The sequence below is a fragment of the Amphibalanus amphitrite genome, unplaced genomic scaffold (genome assembly GCF_019059575.1).
Source record: "Amphibalanus amphitrite isolate SeventyFive unplaced genomic scaffold, NRLGWU_Aamphi_draft 000055F_arrow, whole genome shotgun sequence".
NCBI lineage: Eukaryota > Metazoa > Arthropoda > Thecostraca > Balanomorpha > Balanidae > Amphibalanus > Amphibalanus amphitrite.
Genome location: NW_024881551.1, coordinates 1,197,501 through 1,216,628, shown reverse-complemented (window position 1 = coordinate 1,216,628; position 19,128 = coordinate 1,197,501). Strand labels below are relative to the sequence as shown.

The window sequence follows — 19,128 nt, the reverse complement described above, 5'->3', positions numbered from 1 at the left end:
AGCGAAGGAATAAAGGGAGAATGGGGATTGACCATGGTGATGGAATGCATTATCAATGTCGTGAAAAAGTTTTTATTCGCCTATTAGATTCCTCATCCCCAGCGATTCTAACCCGCCTTTGGAATACGACATTGAGATGTTCTAGTTATGCATCACATTTAATAGTATCTCTTGCTTTCAGAGGCGATAAATATCTGCCACATTATTTTAAGCTATCAAGTGTACTGTGTAGCTAGAGTGTACTGTGTAGCACCGCAGGCTATCCTTTCCATACCAGTTTGTTTTTGGGAACCGCAGTAGACTGACGTGCTTGAACTCACGCGCCACACGGAAAATTTCAGCAGGCCCTGAAGTTGACCCCGGCGCCGGCACTGAGGGCTTTAAACTTGCATCACTGGCGGGGACTGACCGTCGATATTGGCCCGCTCGGTTAGCGGTGCCGGCCACATTTACGGCCCGCTCGTCGGGCGTGTCAATCCGGCAGGAGACACTGGGCTGCGTCCCTGCCCTGTTCCCACCATCGGCCTGACGTCGACCCCTCTTCGAAGGCCCAAGATACCGCGGCTGGGCCGGCGCAGCTACTTAGTGGGGCTCTCTCGCTGCTGCCGGGAGGCGGCTGATCCCGGACAGGATGGGGAGCTGCAGATCGGCTAATATCTGCTGACCGTGCAACGTTATGCTCCGAACTGCGTCGTCGAGAACAGCGGCTTTTATTCCTTTCTTTATATCAGGTGGTCTGTGACTAAATGCTCTGGCAACGTTCGGTCTAAAACAGCGGGATTCCCGTAAAGTTTCTTTCCGGAACAAACTGTTAAGTTTGTAGTGTTTGTGGCTTTCCACAGTCAAAGTACACAGTCACCGAAGTTTAGTCAAATGGGAAGGAACACTGCAACTTAGGTAGCATGCATCTTTTGCTGCTGATAGCTAAACGAATTCTTGTAAATAATTAAATTAGCTGAACTGAACTGTTCCCTCTTAGAAAATAGTTCATACTAGGTGCAGCGGTCTGGCCTGTAGTCCACGCAAAGCACCACCAAGTCGGGACCTCGACCGGCACAGACAGACGCACCCACCACCAATAGTAAGTTAGATTTGCTCATTAACTTGTGAATGACTCCGAGGCATATTGACCTAGTCAAGGGTTCAGCTACCTGAAGACAAAAGGCAGGGACGAATTCACTTGCCACTGCATTTATCGAAATTTCAACCTTTATTGCACTGGCTCAGCAGTCAGCATGTCATCTACAAAGGGGCGCACACACACCCAGATACGGCTGGGCGCCCACCGGCCGGCGCGGCTGAGCGGAAGGATTACTGCACTGGTAGACTGTTCCGCAATGCGTCAGAGCACTGCGGGCCGGACGGTCCAGCGCTGCAGGGACTTCGACGCCAGCGACACAATTTCAATTTCAAAACGCCGTATAAGTGGATAAAATTTCGTTTTCCTCGATTTTTCGAGTTAGCACGTCGAGCGATTTACAATCGGAGAGGAAGTTCTTGATCTGCTGCGGGTGAACGACATCAAACCTCGCGCGCCAATCTGGTTTTTACATCACACTGACAAAGTGGTGTCGATTTCCCCAGGGCACTGTGCCGTAATTGTAGCTAAGCACGGATTGTCGCCCCAAAGGGACTATCGGAAAAGTAGGAGAGAGAGAAAGGTCGGCAGAATGGTGGGCAAGAGCCGAGAGAAGACGCGGGCAGAGACTAGACGATTGGCACCAAGTACACTGTTCAATCGAAGACAGAAGCTTTACAATCTACCTTGTCACGTAAGCAAGCAATACTGAAATATTATGAATCTCACATTTCAAACTTTTTATTATTAATGGCTTTTTTATCATTTTCGCCCTCGCCTTTTCCACATAAATTGCACCACAGTGAAGTATTCAACAGTATGTAGTGCATACGTCCACTGTCCAACGTCCATAGCATATCCATTCATGTAAAGAAGAAAAATTTATTTTTCATGCTTCCGATTCTCATAAACCTAATTGCACAATAGTTATGCTGCTCGCCGCCTGGAGCTTATGCTGAGTAAGCTGTATCTTGGCGATCACATAGCCCCTGCCTCCGCACTTCAGCCCTGGAGCAGAGTTGCTATGCTAAAACACCAAAGCGTTTTGTTTCGCATAAATATCGTGCTTTGCTTACGAGTATTAATCGTTAATTATTATTGAATCCATTTTTTATTCTAGCTCAGTAGGCATCTGCGTTGCCAACTCTTTCCCAGAAATCATATTCTGAAAGTGGCCGTGGCAATGTGGCCACCGCAAGGCCCCACACAAGGGTCTCCTTATATCTTACGATGAGTTGGGCTTTCACGGCAGGCACACACTGGTCACCAGCGATGATTCATGTTCCCTCAGAGACCGAACTCGAAACTCGGGCTCGGAACTCTGTGCCGCAGCGCGTCCGCCAAAAATGTTTGCTGAATGCCCAAAATATTTGCAAATATTTGCCAAATATTTCCCCTGATTTAAGACGCGATTTTAAGGAAGGCAGGCTGGTAAGTACCTAACATACGCTGTCATAGAAGCAAATAAATGATCTCTGACAATGCTGACGTACTAGCTTACGGCTCCCAGGGGAAAATCCTGCTTGCTTGTTTGGTAATTTCTAACAAACAAGCTTTAATATGCTGGGATTACCAGGCTAAGAGGGGATTAGTTCAACACTTGTGCTGAATGCTGATATACGGTACAGGCAAACAACAAACATGTTAGTACTCACAGCTTGCAGGCATATTCAGAGAGAAGCTTTCCTGGAGAGTTAAGGAGCTCGTATGAACAGTAGCCAACACTCAACAGCCAACATTAGCTCAAATAAACGATAAATGATTATCCTACTTTGATGAAAATATACCTTTTTGCACTTCGGGACACGACCTAATGTTTCCATAACGTTAACGCTGACGCAGCAACATTGTCTACATTTGCCGGCTCACTGTTGCTGCTGACGGGCAGACAGTTTTTCGTCAGTTCGAGTCAGAGGCGAACGGCAGAAGCAAGGCCTCATCTCCGTGCCGAATTCCCCCGTCGCCCCCGCCCGTCCGCGCACTGATTGACCGAGCGCGTTTTGTCAGCAGAAGGCAGCAGAGAACAGCCAGTCAGCTGGCATTTTGAACGGCATTTGACTCACAAACCAGTGGGTCCATCGCTGGAGAATGAGCCAAGAGAATGGATCTTAGAAATCAGAATACAATTGAGTAACAATGTTTTAAGAAGCATGTCCCGCTAGGTTTTATTGTATGCATCCTTAGTCGCAAAATTGTACCTATACGCTTCAATGCTGAGTTCCTGGTGAGAGGTTGAAACAAATGCAAACAGGTCACTTATTTATTGTGACTCAACTGACATGTGCAGGCCACTCTTCGAACCAGTCCGCTTAGGTGTGTCAAATTTAAGTGCAATCGCTCCAGTCATTTTTTGTATAGACGTAGAAGTGGTTGCTGCACGTGCGCAGATGCTAGCATCCGAGCCAAGTCACATAAATATGCATCTGATTGACCTTGCTAGTTGACACAATGGCTTTAATTGCCAGAAAAAAACACATTAATTTTGGCCCCTGATTTATCATGTAAAAGTGCCATTGCAGCCATAGCTCCCCTTTCATTAATCGTCATCAGTTCCCGATATATTTGTCACGGTAACAGGGCACATCACACCAGCAACCAATAGCCCTGACAGTTAGCAAGATAAATGGAGAAACGGCTATATAAACAAATCATAGCAAACCCCACCGTGAGCGAAAGGTCACGGATGGGAGTGCTTGGGAAAACTCCCATAATTTCCACTGAAATACGATGTGTAATATCAGCCTTGATCGCACGTAGTGGCATCTGGTTTAATATATTTATTTGCTTTACACGACGATGGTTTTCTTTTGATTGCAGTTCACATGGGCATGGAACACGGGAATGCCTCAAGGTTGCATGGAGAATGCACATAAATATTTAAGTCTTAAAAGAACACTACAAATAACTAGGTTTGCATACTGATCAGAGGTGCTTATACCTCCTACGCTCTATACCTAATGCACATCTATTGAGGGACGTCGGTGCTGTCTGTCTGGCCCACTATGTTAACATGACGTTGTTGCCTACCTGGCGTGCTGTGTTTGTGACGTAGCCTCACCTGGCATGCTGTGTTTGTGACGTAGCCTCACCTGGCGTGCTATGTTTGTGGCGTAGCCTCACCTGGCGTACTGTGTTTGCGACGTGATCCTATGCATACTGTGAATCGGACGTAGCCTTACCTGGCGTTCTGTGTTTGCGACGTAGTCCTATACTGTGTCTGTGACGCAGTCTCACCTGGCGTGCTCGTCGTGGAGGAGACGGACCGCGGGCTGCTGGTCCCCGCCGACACTGGAGGCGTGGTGAACTGCGCCGGCAGAGGAGGGATCGAGTCGCAGCACTCGCGCTCGGGGAACTCGCTGCCCGCGGCCGGCGCCGCCCAGCCCAGCAGCAGCAGCACCAGCAGCATCCTCCTCGCTACCGGAGCCGTTCCGGCCCCCTCCGACACTCGGCGCGTCATCCCACCGCCGGGACACCGCCCACTGTTGTCCGCGCCGAGCAGGCGCCTGTTGTGGCCGCCTACCTCCTTATTCGATCACCGCCAATTAATTAGTTCCAGAACTAATTTGCGATAGGACGCGTCGCCGCGCCCCGGAGCAGTCCTCGGTGGCGGTGACACGACCTGTCCGGCCCTGGGGACCGGAGTCAGCGCTCGGGATCCACTCGGTGGGGTGGGAGCTCGCGCCCCGAGCGTCGGCCGCTCGGCAGAGGAGAGGGATCGGCGGCGGAGCAGGCTCACCGCGCGACCTCCCGAACGCGACTGCTGGCTGCCGAACGACTCCCGACGATAGCCCGACGGCGGACGGTGGCGGCGGGCGGCGGGCGGTGGGCGGTGGGCGGTGGGAGTTGGGAGGTGGGATCTGGGCGGTGGGGCGGTGGGTGGCTGGAGCGGGACGATTGCGTTAGGTGGTGAGCGGTGGGTGGATGCGTGTGGCTTATTTGGGTGGTAGATGATAATGGGTAATAGGGACGTTCACGATGACGGTGGGATATTGTGGGTGGTGAGTGGTGGGAGATGGGCGGTGGATAATGGGCGATGGGTGTTAGACATAGGGCGATAGGAGATTTGCGGTCGGCGATCGTGGGCGATGGACGACAGGCGGTGGACGATAGGCGGTGGACGATAGACGGTGGACGGTAGGTGGTGGACGGTGGACAGTTGGCGGTGAATGATAGCTGGCTGGCGATTGTTGACCAGCGATGGGCAGCAGCTGATAGGTGACAAGATACGAGCGGCAGTCGTATCAGCGACAGTCCCCTCCCCATCTCCACCGGCTCTGTTCAGTCACCCCACATCTCCCTTCTTATCACGCACGACTGGCTCCACTCGTCTATCACACCGAGCCACATGTAGTCATCCGCCACCACCGTCTCGCCTGTCACCTCACTTTCGCTGTCTTTTGAGAGGGTTGTCAGCACCGCCGACCCGCCGACCGTGACCTGTGAACGGTCACGTGACCGGCAGTGGCCCGCTCGGCGGCCGCGCCGCTGCAGCTATAGGTGAGAGCCGAGCCCGGGGGCCAGGTGCTGGCGATTTAGTGCCGTCTGTCCGCGGCCCGCGAGCCCTCCGGAGACACCCACAATGGATGAGACCTCCGATAATGACCCATTCGACTTCGGCGAACCCGGGAGCAAGGCGTATGAAAAAGTTGTGCGCTGAGAAACTGCCTGGAAGTTATTTACTGAGAATGGAGAGCTTCGACTCGAAGGTGTGCCGTCGAATCCTGGTTCACAGAGCAGACGTAGTGGGAGTTCCAAACGACTGTTCCGTGTTCCCGAATGAAGTTGTTATCGTCGTTGACTCTGAAGTCATTTTACATGCTAAGCGTTGCTTGCTAGTACAGCCAATGCGTGCTACATACACACTACACAGTCTGATTTGAAACGTCTAAATACGTCAGTTTCACTCAAGTAAAAAATTATTGTCGATCTTATATTTACTGGTTGAAAGCACGCTGCATTTTCATTTTGCCGCGGGCTCTCGGTTTTGTTATGCAGATTCCGGGTATCTCATTTCTCTTTATGCACGCTTACTTTGATCCGCTGAAATTGGCCACGAAATCCACCAAAATGACGTTTGAGGGGTTATCTCTTCTTTAATTTTACCCTTTGCGAAAAGGTACCGAAGGCTATTAATGGTAATCTATTACGACTGGATAAAGATTGTAACAGTGGCATGATTCATCTCAGTTTATGCAATTAAGAAGTCGATGGATAACAAGCTATGGAATGCTTGGATACTCATGTAATCATTTGCATGCAGGGTTATTCGCAGTAGATATCGCTTGGACACATTTATCGTAAAATAGTCAAGTCTCTTCATTTTCTTCACAAATCTACGACGGGTTTCTAGCGTCACGTTCAAATATAACTGATTGAAACTATGCAAGCCTAACCGGGCCAAAAGGGAAATAACGAACTCGCGAGTACCGGTCCGAAATGCCCCAAAGCTAAAAGCTTTACCACACAGCGCTTTTCCCTGATTACTTTTGTCTTCTGTGCTGGTCAGTGGTCGGTAGTGAAGACTCGTTTGTGTGAGCTACTCGACCATAACCGCTGGCACTAATAAAACGTGACGGGCGACGGCAGCAGAGGTAAATAAGTACACTCAGCCACGCTTTGTGCTAGCACCACCAATGTATTTACGTGTGAATGATTAAATGATTGCGGTTTGCAGACGCAACGGACATGAAGCATGTAATCGCTTTTGAATTGAACCACAGTTCAGGCTTTGAGGCGCCGTTTTTTTCTGCAGTCAATTACAATACCCAATTGGCGTTGTCCTGTCAACGGCAATAGAATAAAAATATATTCAAACGGTTTGACGGAACATACTATTTACTAAATTTTGCACAAACATATTCAAGCTTGTGAGGCTGAAATCGATATTGATATTGGACACTCTACTACGATGGCAGGTCTTCAACCATGCTGGCATGATGCTTTTGAAGATGGCTCGTCTCTATCACGTGTACATATCAGGTTGGCCAAAAATATACAGAAACTGCGGCATTTGCTCGTTCTTAACATTAACCTCATTGTTGTTTTTGTTGTTTTTTGTTGTTTAAGGCTGGCGAACGGCGCCACTTCCGCAAAAGGTCTGATGGGGTCACGTCTGCGCCAAATGTCGGCACTCGCCAGTGTCCACGCTAGCGCCGCGTGGGAGGTGACCGGGGGGGGGGGGGGTGTAGCTCGGGGTCACACGGTTAGACAGGTTACAATGGCGCCTTTCCTGGGGATCACTGGTGTCCACCGCGCGATTGTTGGGCGGTGCGTTAATGACCACACCAGGTGGTGGCTCTCTCACCCCTGCAGTCCACGTGAGGAGACGGGGTTCGTGGGGACTGGCGGACAGCGAATACTAGGAAAACGTGATAGGGAAGGGTATTGGCGACCCTGGCGAAATGCATTGTGTATAAAGATTGAATTTTAACAGTTACCCTTTCGATGCTATGTTATGAATATTAAGTCATTTATAGCATTTCAACCGCAGTTCTCCTATTGAACTTGACTGAAGTTTGCACATAATCCATGATCCGTACACAATCGCCAGCCAGGTGTTTTATTTAAAATGTGTTTGTCTTTTCAACCATTAACGCAAGCCATCGAACAACTCCATCTGCCACACCCCAGTGCTCAACTGCTTTCCAGGAAGCCTATTGGACTTTGGACCATAGCCATGACCGGACGCCGGGGCCGGTCGGTTGCCGTTCGATGGTCCACAGACACACTCTGCGCCACGTGTCGCGCTCACAGGCCACCTCCACGCCTGAAGCACCCTCCTCAGGGTGTCGTTTGGAACTCCACTGGCGCCGCGTAGGAACTTCCTCGGACGCCCCTAGGCCGTCCTTCGGCAGGCGGAACCGGCCGCGAATTGCGCCGCAGTGTCCGTGCACCGGCAGTCGATAGTTCATTCTACTCGATTGTCCTTTGTGACAATCTTACCCCCGGACAATGGTTGTCGGCGACACCTGCTGCGAGCGGAACAGTGTCGCACGCTAAAGTGGTGGGACACTGTGGCCGTGTGCTCTCGGAAATTCGCCCAGGTGGCTGGGTGCAAGCCCTTTAACCCGCGCCCCAGTGGCGGTCTCAGCCAACTTCGCCCTAGTGGGGGGGGGGGGGGGGCATATGTTACCACCCACCTCTAACTCAAAAACTAAGAGGGATAGAAAGACGCGGTAAAAAGCAGTCGATAGCTCTCAATGCGTACGTTTGAAAGTATATCAGTCATTTTCATCTTAGAGCAATATTGAGGTCACCAGAGGTCATCAAAGGTCAAAATTTGCCAATGGTCATTATATTTTTCAGAAAACATGCCGTTATCTCAGGAACTATGGTAGCTAGAAAAACGCGTGGAAAAGCAATCGATAGCTTTTAAACTCTTCTTTTGATAAGTTCATAATCAAAATTGACCTCAGGTCAACGGTTTAGCCTCCAGAGGGCAAAAACTCCAAAAATAGCTGTTTTTACGAGAAGTGTTTTTCTACAATAACTTTCGACTGCAAAAAGCCACGACATTTATATTGCCATAATCGTGTTCCTCTCGCCGAGACGCGTCGAATGAACTATAATTTGACCTTGAAAGGTCAACTTGAAAATTTGACCTCAGGTCAAGGTCATGACCTGACCGGAAAAGGTCATGTTGCATATCAGTCGACGCGTCTCGGCAAGACAAACACAATGAGACCATCCCCAGCGTTCTACCTCTTTCCAATCGCGAGTTATTGGCAAAAAGCTGTTTGTAGCCTCAAATGACCTCGGATGACCTTTCTAGAGGCTGTCAGCAAAAATGACACCTTGGTCATCACGAGTGGTCCAAATTATTGTGATTCTGAAATATTTGGACTGTTCCTATGCGTACACACGGATCTAGAGGCATTTCCATTTTCTCCATTGACTTGTAATGGAAAGGTCACGCCACTAACCTGACCTTAGGTCACGGATATAAAAAATCCGAGATATACAAATTGTAGGCGACCATAACATCATGCGATCCACCAAGTTTAAAACCTTTCTGACAAACACTGCAGGCTGGACATGATTGCAAACTTTTTTTTAGGCTTGGTCAGTTAACTTGACCTGGTGACCTGACCTGACATGACCTGGGGTAAAAAATTTCACACATTGTCCAAAATTGATGTACCAAAAGCTATCCCAAGCGGCGCGGCGCTACGCGCCGCGATTTTTTATTCACACGCAAAAAACGCGACAGGATGGTAACATATGCCCCCCCCCCCACTGCACAGTGGGGATTTTTCCGATCTAGCACCTATTTATTCGTAGAGGGCAAACCATAGGTAGAATTGTAGCCAGATTGTGCACAGATGTTGGCTGGTGTGTCCTGGTGAGAATTTTACCTGTAAATGTGCATAATCAACATAGTATAGGGGGTTCAATTGGACCCCCCGCTCAGCCGTTTGGCCCTTGATCAAGCTAGAGCTTCGCGGAAAAGTCAAGCGTGCTGCCTATGACGAAACTAGGCCGAATATATCCAATTTCAAAGTCCAAGGTCATAAGCTGACTTTCCAAGTCAGTTTAATGACCCAACTAAAGCTGGGAAATCGAGACCTCTTCAAACTTCGCAAAGTTAGGGTGTTACGGGGTATTTTGGGGTGCTGATCACGAATTTCATGTTAGTTTTGATCACAGACGATGTCTTTATGCATTTAGGCCAGGTCGGGTCAGGTCACGTTAGATCAATTAGTAGGCGTCCTGCCGGCCATCCATAGAAGTGTCACCTACTACTGATAGCTTCGTAACATGGAACGAAGGCACTAGAACTACTTCGTAAATATTCAAATGGCTGCTAAAATCGAAATCAGCACCAAAAACTACCCTAGAAACAAGTACAACTCGAAAAAGTGAACCAAGGTCATCAAAAGGTCAATGACCTTGACTTGACCTTCACGTGACCTTGACTCCCACCATTATGCATGGCACCAACATCATTTCACATATTTGAACGTTTAAAACCACAAAAAGACTGGAAACCGCGGATAATGTGAGCTGGCATCCGCCGAATCGCGATTCCGGCCAAACATGGTCTCGAGAAATATGCCACAGGTCAAAGGTCAGTTGGGTCAGAGTCATGAAATTTTTAGGTTAGATGTGAAATTGATGATCTCGAGGGTACCGAACGTTTCGGCGCGATCGGCCGCTTTTTGCGCGAGTAATTTGCGGAAAACCATGGGGTTTTATCCGACCCCTTCCCCCTCCCCCTCCCCACAAGTGCGATGGTTAATAAGGTTACGGTATGTATAATTTACGCTTGTCATCCTATTCCTAATGAATGTGTCTCAGAAAATATGCATCATATAAATCACGAAGTAAAATTATTCGCCTATGTCCGGAACATACCTATATCGTGCTGTTTGCCCTAGCGCTCCTCGAGTGGGGTGTTAAGATACTCTAATGTGAATATTCCGTGTTCAGGCAAGTTTCGGCAGCCAAACTAGGCGTTGTCTTGTGCAGAAGAAAGTGGCGAATTCGATAGGATATATTTCGGAGTGGAAAAGTGTGGAGAACATTGTTGATTTCCTACATTTATTTAGAATACCATTCCTTCAATATGGTGTCTGTAAGGGTTTTTCGTAAAGGGCATTTTTGTGACCTTAGTAAGGTTGTGGCATACTTTCTGTTTGCCATTCCATTCCTAATAAAGGTGCCTTTCAGACGATATGCAACTTTAAGACCTCGCAAGATTAAAACCAACAGGACAGGACAATGAAATTGAGCTATACTTTCGGGCCTTGCTGAGCCCATTGAGTAATCACGCATGAGTGTGAACTTTGGGCGCATTTTTCCTAGTTTTGCTGTGGACATACAGATAAAACAATGCCATATATGAAAAATTCAGACATTTCTTAGCCCTACTGACACAAAAAATAAACAAAAATCCAAAAAATATTTTTTGAATTAATAGGCGCTAGATCGGAAAAATCCCCACTGTGCACTGGGGCGAAGGTTAAAGGTAGTGTGCCAGCTTTCCTGGACCGTATGGAGTTAATGGCCCAGATAAGGAGAACCGGATTTTTAGAACTTATCCATACCTTCAAAACTCATGGAAACGTCTTTAATTCTTCAAATTTTGAGTACCCCAGTGCGAAATTCGCCCCGACGGGTTGTCGGTCGTACCCCAACCACATTTCACACCACTATGAACAATAAATGCACACACTGAAATCGCTATTACCGATATGCTCATCCGATCAAGTTTCGATAAACCCGTTCATCATCATCTCCTGCGGTTTCGAACACGCCTGTTAGGTGGTGCGGTAGACCGCGCACAAAGCCAGGGCCCCGGTAACGTGAGGTAGCCGAGTCGGGGCAGCGTGCGCTGAGCCAAGCCGGGGCCGCGCGTCCTCCCGGTGTCATGTGATAGCGCGGGGCTGCCCGCGGGGATGCGGTAGACCGCGCCCAAAGCTGCGGCCCCGGCTTGGGTCAGCGCACGCTGCCCCGACTCGGCTACCTCACGTTACCGGGGCCCTGGCTTTGGGCGCGGCTTCTGCTCATACTTTGTGGTGCGGTGGTGGTGCGTCGGGCCGCGCGCTCTGACTTCGGCCAAGAAAAATGCGTCAGCTGATCATTGTCATTTCTGCCACTTGCGTGTGGTGAAATGGGGTCATAACTTAAGAGACGGCTTTTTCATATCAATTATCTTACATAAAATCATATTTCAAACCATAAATAATGTTCGAGAGCCAAATAAAAGAAACAATACCAATACAGGCTTACAGTTTAAGGCTCGACATTGTGTTGTCTACGATTAGACAGCTGATAACTCATTCCCGTACGTCGTAACTCTATAATGACCTTTGCTTATTGTCACATGTGCGCCGCATTCGCGATTGTTGCCGACGCCTGTTTGCAGGTCAGCCCACTACAGTTGTTATACATATCGAAAAACCGATAAACTTTTAGGCGAAAAAGGCACTATTCCAGGCCCATTTTTGATTTTCTTTGCGATATTAGGTAAAAACAGAAGCTTCTTATCCTAGGAAAAATAAAATGGGAAATCTTTCAAAGGTGGCACACTACCTTTAATTATACAATTTTATGAGACGCTTCCGACAATATGTGACTTTCTTGTTAAACAGCACATTTCTCATTAAAAATAATAGATGAATAAATAAAAGAAAATCATTAACTAAGAACAATGAAAAACGTGAAAGAAGTTGATAAATCTTTGTTTTTAAATGATCACTGATTCAAGATGTTAATTCTTGAGTCTAGTAACTTAACTTTGCTAGTAATTCTTATTTCTTAGATTGGTATCGAAGTAGCTGAAGCCTTTTTTTGACTGTTTAACCCGCGCACCGACGGGGGGGCGGATATCCGCCCCCCCCTGAGGTTTTTCGCGAATAGCGGGAAAACCGCGGCGCGTAGCGCCGCAAAATTTGGTACGACTATTCCCTCATCAATTTTACACATGGTGTGCAAGTTTGAACCTCCTACCTTTTAAGGTCAGGTCACCAGGTCACTTTGAATGACCCAACCTCAAGTCACTTCTTTGCAACTTTGTCACCGTGCCAGAGCTACAGTAGATGTCGGAGGCCTTTGAAAGTCGCAGGATGTTATAAGGTCATTAGTAGCTACAATTTGTATATCTCGGAATTTTGATATCGGTGACCTAAGGTCAGGTCAATTTCGCGACCTCCCCATTATAAGTCAATGGGGGAAAAATCAACTCCCTATTTTTACCACTAAAACGGGTCGGAATGGCCCCATATACCATACATGACTTCATATACGATCAACCTTCACTACCTTGAGGTCTGTTTTGCTGTTGGGCAGCTGTGAGGTCATGTGACGTCATCAAAGATCACCAAAGGTTTTTGGCCAATAACTCCGTACAGGAACAAGATACAGCCGCCTGGATGGTCTCATTGTGTTCAGCTCGTCAAGACGCATCGAATGATATACATGATGACCTCGAGGTCACGTGACCTGAGGTCAACCTTTGACCTTGACCTTTCGAGGTCAACATATATCATTCGATGCGGATTGACGAGAGGATCACGATGATGCCCTTAGTTTGCTCCTATCTTGACTAATTCGAAAGTTATTCGAGAAAAACGCTCTCCATATCTAGCGCCGCCATTTTGAATTTTTCGACCCCTGTGACGTCATTTTTGACCTGACCTGAAAATGACCTTTGTAAAAATTGTAGATCTTGACCGTGCGTATCCGATGCCGCTTACCGCTTGTCGCTATCTTGCTTCGTTCTCGAGATCTCAGGGGGGCGGTCATCCGCCCCCCCCCCCCCGTCGGTGCGAAGTTGGCGCAGACCCCCGTCGGTGCGCGGGTTAATACGTCGACAATCTTTTGAACGTCTTCTACAGGCATCCAATGAGTAGAGCTAGGGTATTGGCTGTGCAATTGGGAAGATCGTATCTCGCAAAAAATGGTTTGTAATCTTTTTGATAGCATTGTCATGTAGAAGCCATGCTTATTCAGTGAAAAATGCGATTTAGTTCGGCTAGTCCAGTGGCTAAAAACAACCGGATCCCATAATAAGACGCCATCAGCCTGAGCCGCGTTTCGGCGCCCGCCGGTCGGCTCAGCGCGGTAGCGTATCACTGCACTGGTAGACTGTTCCGCAATGCGTCAGAGCACTGCGGGCCGGACGGTTCAGCGCTGCAGAGGATTCGATGGCCGTCGCGACAGAGCGGCGGCGGGCCGGCTGCTGCGGTCGGTCGCGGCCGCGTATCTCTGTCCGATTCTGGGTATCGGCGCCCGCTTCCCATGTCACGTCTCCGCTACAGCCGCCGACCACACAGTCGGTTCCAGGAAGCGCTGCTTATTTCAAGTTTGATGTTAGATCAGACAGCGTGGAATATGGACGAGCCGACGACCCCAGAGACGATCCGGCATGAGCCGTTTCCAAGGAAAACTCAAAATGCGATCACTCAGACATCCGGGTAGTAATACGCCATTTTGGAAAACTGAACTTCGTAGTTTTCGACGCATTTTGACATAATTTACATGCTTCCACTCACGCCTTATCTATACTGACTTTCACATACTTCTAGATATCTATCCCTCCAAGAACCGTGACTTCCAGACATCTTCTTCACACTCCCCCATTAGTAAATGCACGAAACATGCGATTAATTTAGTAGACACTTAAAATTTGCATAACGAGCTACTTAATCCTCATCATACACCCACCAACACCTGCTGCTGGCTCAGTGCTCGTATTTATTGTCGTAGGCATGTATCGCGGGCCTGCGCCTTGCACCGTCCCAAGTGTCGCAGAGGTAGCCAGCTACCCCCAGTGGACACCGTCACACCACATTTAAAACGGCGCCGCCGTCTGACCTCCAGTGGACTGTTGAGTGCGGCGGACCGGCGGGACGGCAGAGCCCCGACCATTGATTCTTCCCGCGGGCGGCGGCGGCGGCGGCGGCTCGCGTGCCAGCTGCCAATGGGGTCTGCGAGCCGGACCGGTGCGGCCGCGGCAGCTCGGCAGGGACGGGTCTGCCTGGTACCAGCGCCGGGGACGGGGAGGGGGCTGGGCGACCACCCACGCAATCCTGAGGCCGACGACTGGTGGGCTTATAGTCCGACACGCCCAATAAAGGGGAAAGATTTGTAAATAGGTCCGGTGTGGTATTTGTGGCGAAGCACGAGCAAACCTCAGTCGCTTATGATATAAATCATAATAGACTGACCTAAATATACTACTTCCGACTGGTTGTCATTCTGATGGGTGGAAAAGTGCGTAAGTTCATCCGTCTTCGATCATTATCTGACTTACCCAGCGCGTGACATGAAACACACCTGAAATATTAATCACAATCGCCATGATACAATTCCTTATAGGTACGGGATTCGTTCAGGATAATTGGAGGGACGGAACCTGCACCACAAGATTGAAATTTCGTGCTTTAATACTAATCAAACTTTGGAACATTCATTCTGACAAATGGTCTTCGCACGGATGGTTTACCACGATATGCATAATTCCCGGTATACGATGGCATAAGCTTACTAATTCAGTCATGTGCAAAGATGCTCTCTTGACACATGACCTCAGTATTTCCATAGAATGATGCCTTTGATATAATGGGCCATCCAAGTTTATTGCTACCGAGAGATTACTATCCTATGAAATGACAATCTTGATTCTATGCCTCAGCTGATGCAAAAGTATTTCAGAAAAGATCCAGTGCATCAGTGCATTGCCACTTCGCAAAATTTAAACTATACTCGTTCATAGATCTCTATAAACCGTATATACCAAGGTCTACGACTTGTTGCAATGTCGTCCCTTCAGCGCACCATCTATTTGTTCGAGAGGACCCAAAACAAGACCCGTATATACCGTTCCGAAGCTAGGATTCTGAGTTTATCTTATCACTGCTGCCTTATTTTGTGATCTGCTGCACTGCTGCAGACGCCAGCCATCAGAAACTGCGTATCTGTAGTTCAGTTCAGTTCCCTTCTGACTTCTGATCAATCAGGAAGTCTCGAAGGATGACGGGGCCGCTAGTTAGTCGGTGGACAATGCGTATGCGACCTCTCGGCTACCGTCGTCTATTCACGATCTCCCTCAATAGCCTCACGGCATGCTTGTAAGGGCATGCTTGCTGTGTTAAGTTCTTTTTCAGTGTTTATCTTATATTCACTCTTATTGAGCCTCTCAGCTCGGTCTCTACTCACCCTCCCCACCCCTCCTCGTTCTCACCCCCTCACCGATCCGGTCTAGCCCACATCCGACCCTCTCCATCTGACCCCACGACGTTACGCCGCGGCCCAGCTCGCTCAGTCGTAAATAACACGTCTGAGCAGCCACTGGAGCGCCGACTGGTATGATTCAATGAATGACTAATACGGACGCCCGCCCCGTGGCCGTTCGTATGCCGCAGGGGCGTGCCTTTCATTCTCCGACCGTCGACATGGACCGGTCACGTCAGTGACCCTGGCCCCGGATCCGACCGGATCGTCTGCCGACATCCTGAGGAATAGAAGTAAGGAAGATGGATATGAAGCAGACAGTGTACGGAACAATACGATAGCAATTGTTAGACCTTCCTTTTACCGAAGGTCAGCAATACTGACTACCTCTTAATCTAACTGAATCAAGACAGACCGGAACTCTGTCTAAAAATACTTTTTTTGTGAAAATCGTTTACTCTGATGTGGTCTTCATTGTGATGTCGGAAAGGCGATGAACAATGATTTAAGCAGTACATAACAAAGCATCATCGGCTTTTATTCTTTTTCAATAGTTTGGTCCGTGGTGCAAAGCTCAGTATTGCCTTGCCTGCCCGGTAAGACCCCTCGTCTACGCCCGGTTCAATTCTTCCCGGTAAGACCAGACCATTCACCAGTCCGGTGCGGTTAGATAATGGCCAGTTCGGGTCAGCCCCGTGCGGTTAGCAGCTCGGTGGTGGGTTTGATTTCCGCCCGTCAGAGACATCGGAAGTACCCGCGACAGAGCAGGAGCCGCAAACGGTCCACGCGCTCTCCACACAGCCCCCTTGATGTGGTGACTCAATTAGAACCGCGTAAATTGAGCTGGATGTATCAAAGAATTGCGTCTTAGAACCCACCTTATTCCCGTCAACAAAAGATATTTTGTTATTAAAATGAGCCCTTCCTGAGAAGAAGGAAAAAACCTTAAAGGAAAGTCTACATTTACAGCTTATCAAAGTTGTATGAAGTAAAGAGCACGGATTATTTTCATTATTTGATAAATATCCAGTCAGTGAAATTATTTCGCACCTTTTCTAAAATACCCTAAATTCACCAATGTCTTTGATCCGTTGACATCAGCTGAGGCTCGGAGAGTGAGCCACTTTGCCTGCCGTTTCCCGGCGGACTCCATCTGACTCCGATTCAGTCGGCAACGGCAGCCCGATGTGGACCACATCGGCCGGCAGCGGCAGCTCGATGTCGGCCACATCGGCCGCCCGAGCGGTGCGGGCGGCGGCGATAAGCGGATTCGATTTAGCCCTTCCGGCGCCACCCACGGCGCGTCGGTCCGACACGAATCACAAGTCGCCGGGTGTCCGTGGGATGGACTGGCCGCGAGCAATGCAATCAGGCCCCCAGTACAGAGAGCCGCTGCCCCGTTGCAACACCGGCCGTGCAATTGTAGGCGCGATGAAAGGGTGACATTCTCCGAGGTGATTTCGCCAGATGCTGGAATTGAAGACACTTCCCGGGACTAATTCATTTGGTTTTCACATTTACAAAGTCATGGCATGTGCTTTGAACGGTTCTTGAGCATACCAAAGGAAGGCTGTTGGTGCATGCCCACTCCATATTTCAGCGAGGTGAGAAAGCATGCAGTTTCGACACCATCCTGTAGTCTAATTCCGATGGTCTGAAAGTTAGTAACATCCTTCTCCAGTTTACCTGTATACCAAATCATGTCCTGAGGCATGCCCAACACGGAATAAAAGCGCATCATCACAGGCCGCATTTAGCTCTGCCCTGAGTTCGGCTTGCCATCCATTAATCATTATACACTGCATTACAAATTCACCCCACCTCCCCGACAATTACCTCTCTAATTACAGACTCCCACATGCCCTTGCTTGTTCCCACAACGCTAATTTTCCACCAGCCATTCGATCCGGTCACAATAATTCCCAATGTCTCGCTTTGCCAAAAAACCTTTATCACATAGCTGAGTCACAACGCCACTGAACCGAATCACATCACACTCAGTCTCTCCACAGTTTGTCGCGCTGCGCCTGGTCATGCCGCGGGGCGCCGCGACTGTCCAGCCGCGCATCGATTGCCGCGCTCGAGCACCGCGGTCACAGGCGGTAACGACACGCATGGGACGAACCTGGCGCGGTCGGCGCGGCACTACGTCCCACCAGGCTGAGGAGCGCCGTGCAGAGACGTGGGGCGACTTTATATGGTCGGCATCACACCATCAGCAGCAACCGAAGGGTGACGCGTTGCCAATTACCTTGCCAACTACGAGCTGTCGATACCGGATGTGAGCTTTGGTGCTGTGTGTAAGCGTATGCTGCTACCTGACAATGCTAGGCTTACCAAAACCATGAATGGAATATAAAGGCTTATACGCAGATGAAGCCTTGGGCCTTTTGCTAATTTGTCGCACAAAAACCGATCTTGATAGCTAATCCTTCGTACTTACAAAAGAGAGGACAGACGCTTACGACTGTTTTATTCGGGCTCAATTATGCTAACATATTCTAGAATAAAAACTTGCTTGGGAATACATTAGTGTGAGAATGAATTTCTATCAAAACTTCTTATTTCTAGATAAAATATTATTTGCCTACATCACCCATTAGCAGTGTTCACTGAGAATGACTCGGCACCAAATGTCGACTTTATGCCGTGCACGGAAGTCGATCGGGACCAGCCTAATTAGGCAATCAGTCTAGCCCGGTAATTTGGTTCTGATTTCAATTATAGCGGGCCTCCGGTTGTGCACGATATGTGGTTCTCTGCAGACTCCTTCCGGTCCTTTGAGCTAAGCTGAAGTCATGGTGGCTGTTACCAAGGTAAGCTTATTTTATAACGCTTTTTATGGGTCCCAAACAGTTGACAATGCCGGCTTCGAGAAATGCACAGATGGTATCAATTCAAAAATAGGGCTCCAGGCAATAAACAAAATGTTGGATATAACAATTACTGTTCGGACAAAGTATGCTTGCGATTTAAGTACCTAGCAACCACAGTTGCAATGTACCAACTGGTTCAGAAAAACAGCTCCATCCATGCAAGGCTTTGGAGACGGCTCGCCGAGGGCTGGGACCGGGAGCGCCATCTCGGGTTGGGTACCGATCAGACCTGCATGGTTCCAGCAGCGCCCCCTGCCCGCTGCTCGAGGGACGGCGTAGGTGGCGCTGGCTAGCATCCAGGGGGGCTCTGCCCGAGATCTGGCTGTTCTGTCAGAGAGGACCCGACGAAACGACTTTTTTATACCTAAATCTGATTGTGAGTGTATTTTTACATAGAGACTCCTAAACATTCGTAAGAAGATGCTAGAGGTAACTTGTTAAAATTTCGGACCTGACCATGTATCCTCTTTCCTTCCCTGTCTCTCCAGACCGTATTTT

General features: G+C 48.8%; 1 protein-coding gene across 1 annotated transcript in view; it reads right to left on the bottom strand.

Moving 5' to 3' along the window:
• Window positions 1-19,128, bottom strand: part of LOC122378115 — a 54,732-nt gene that overhangs the window by 35,067 nt on the left and 537 nt on the right. The gene's annotated exons all lie outside the window — the stretch shown is intronic.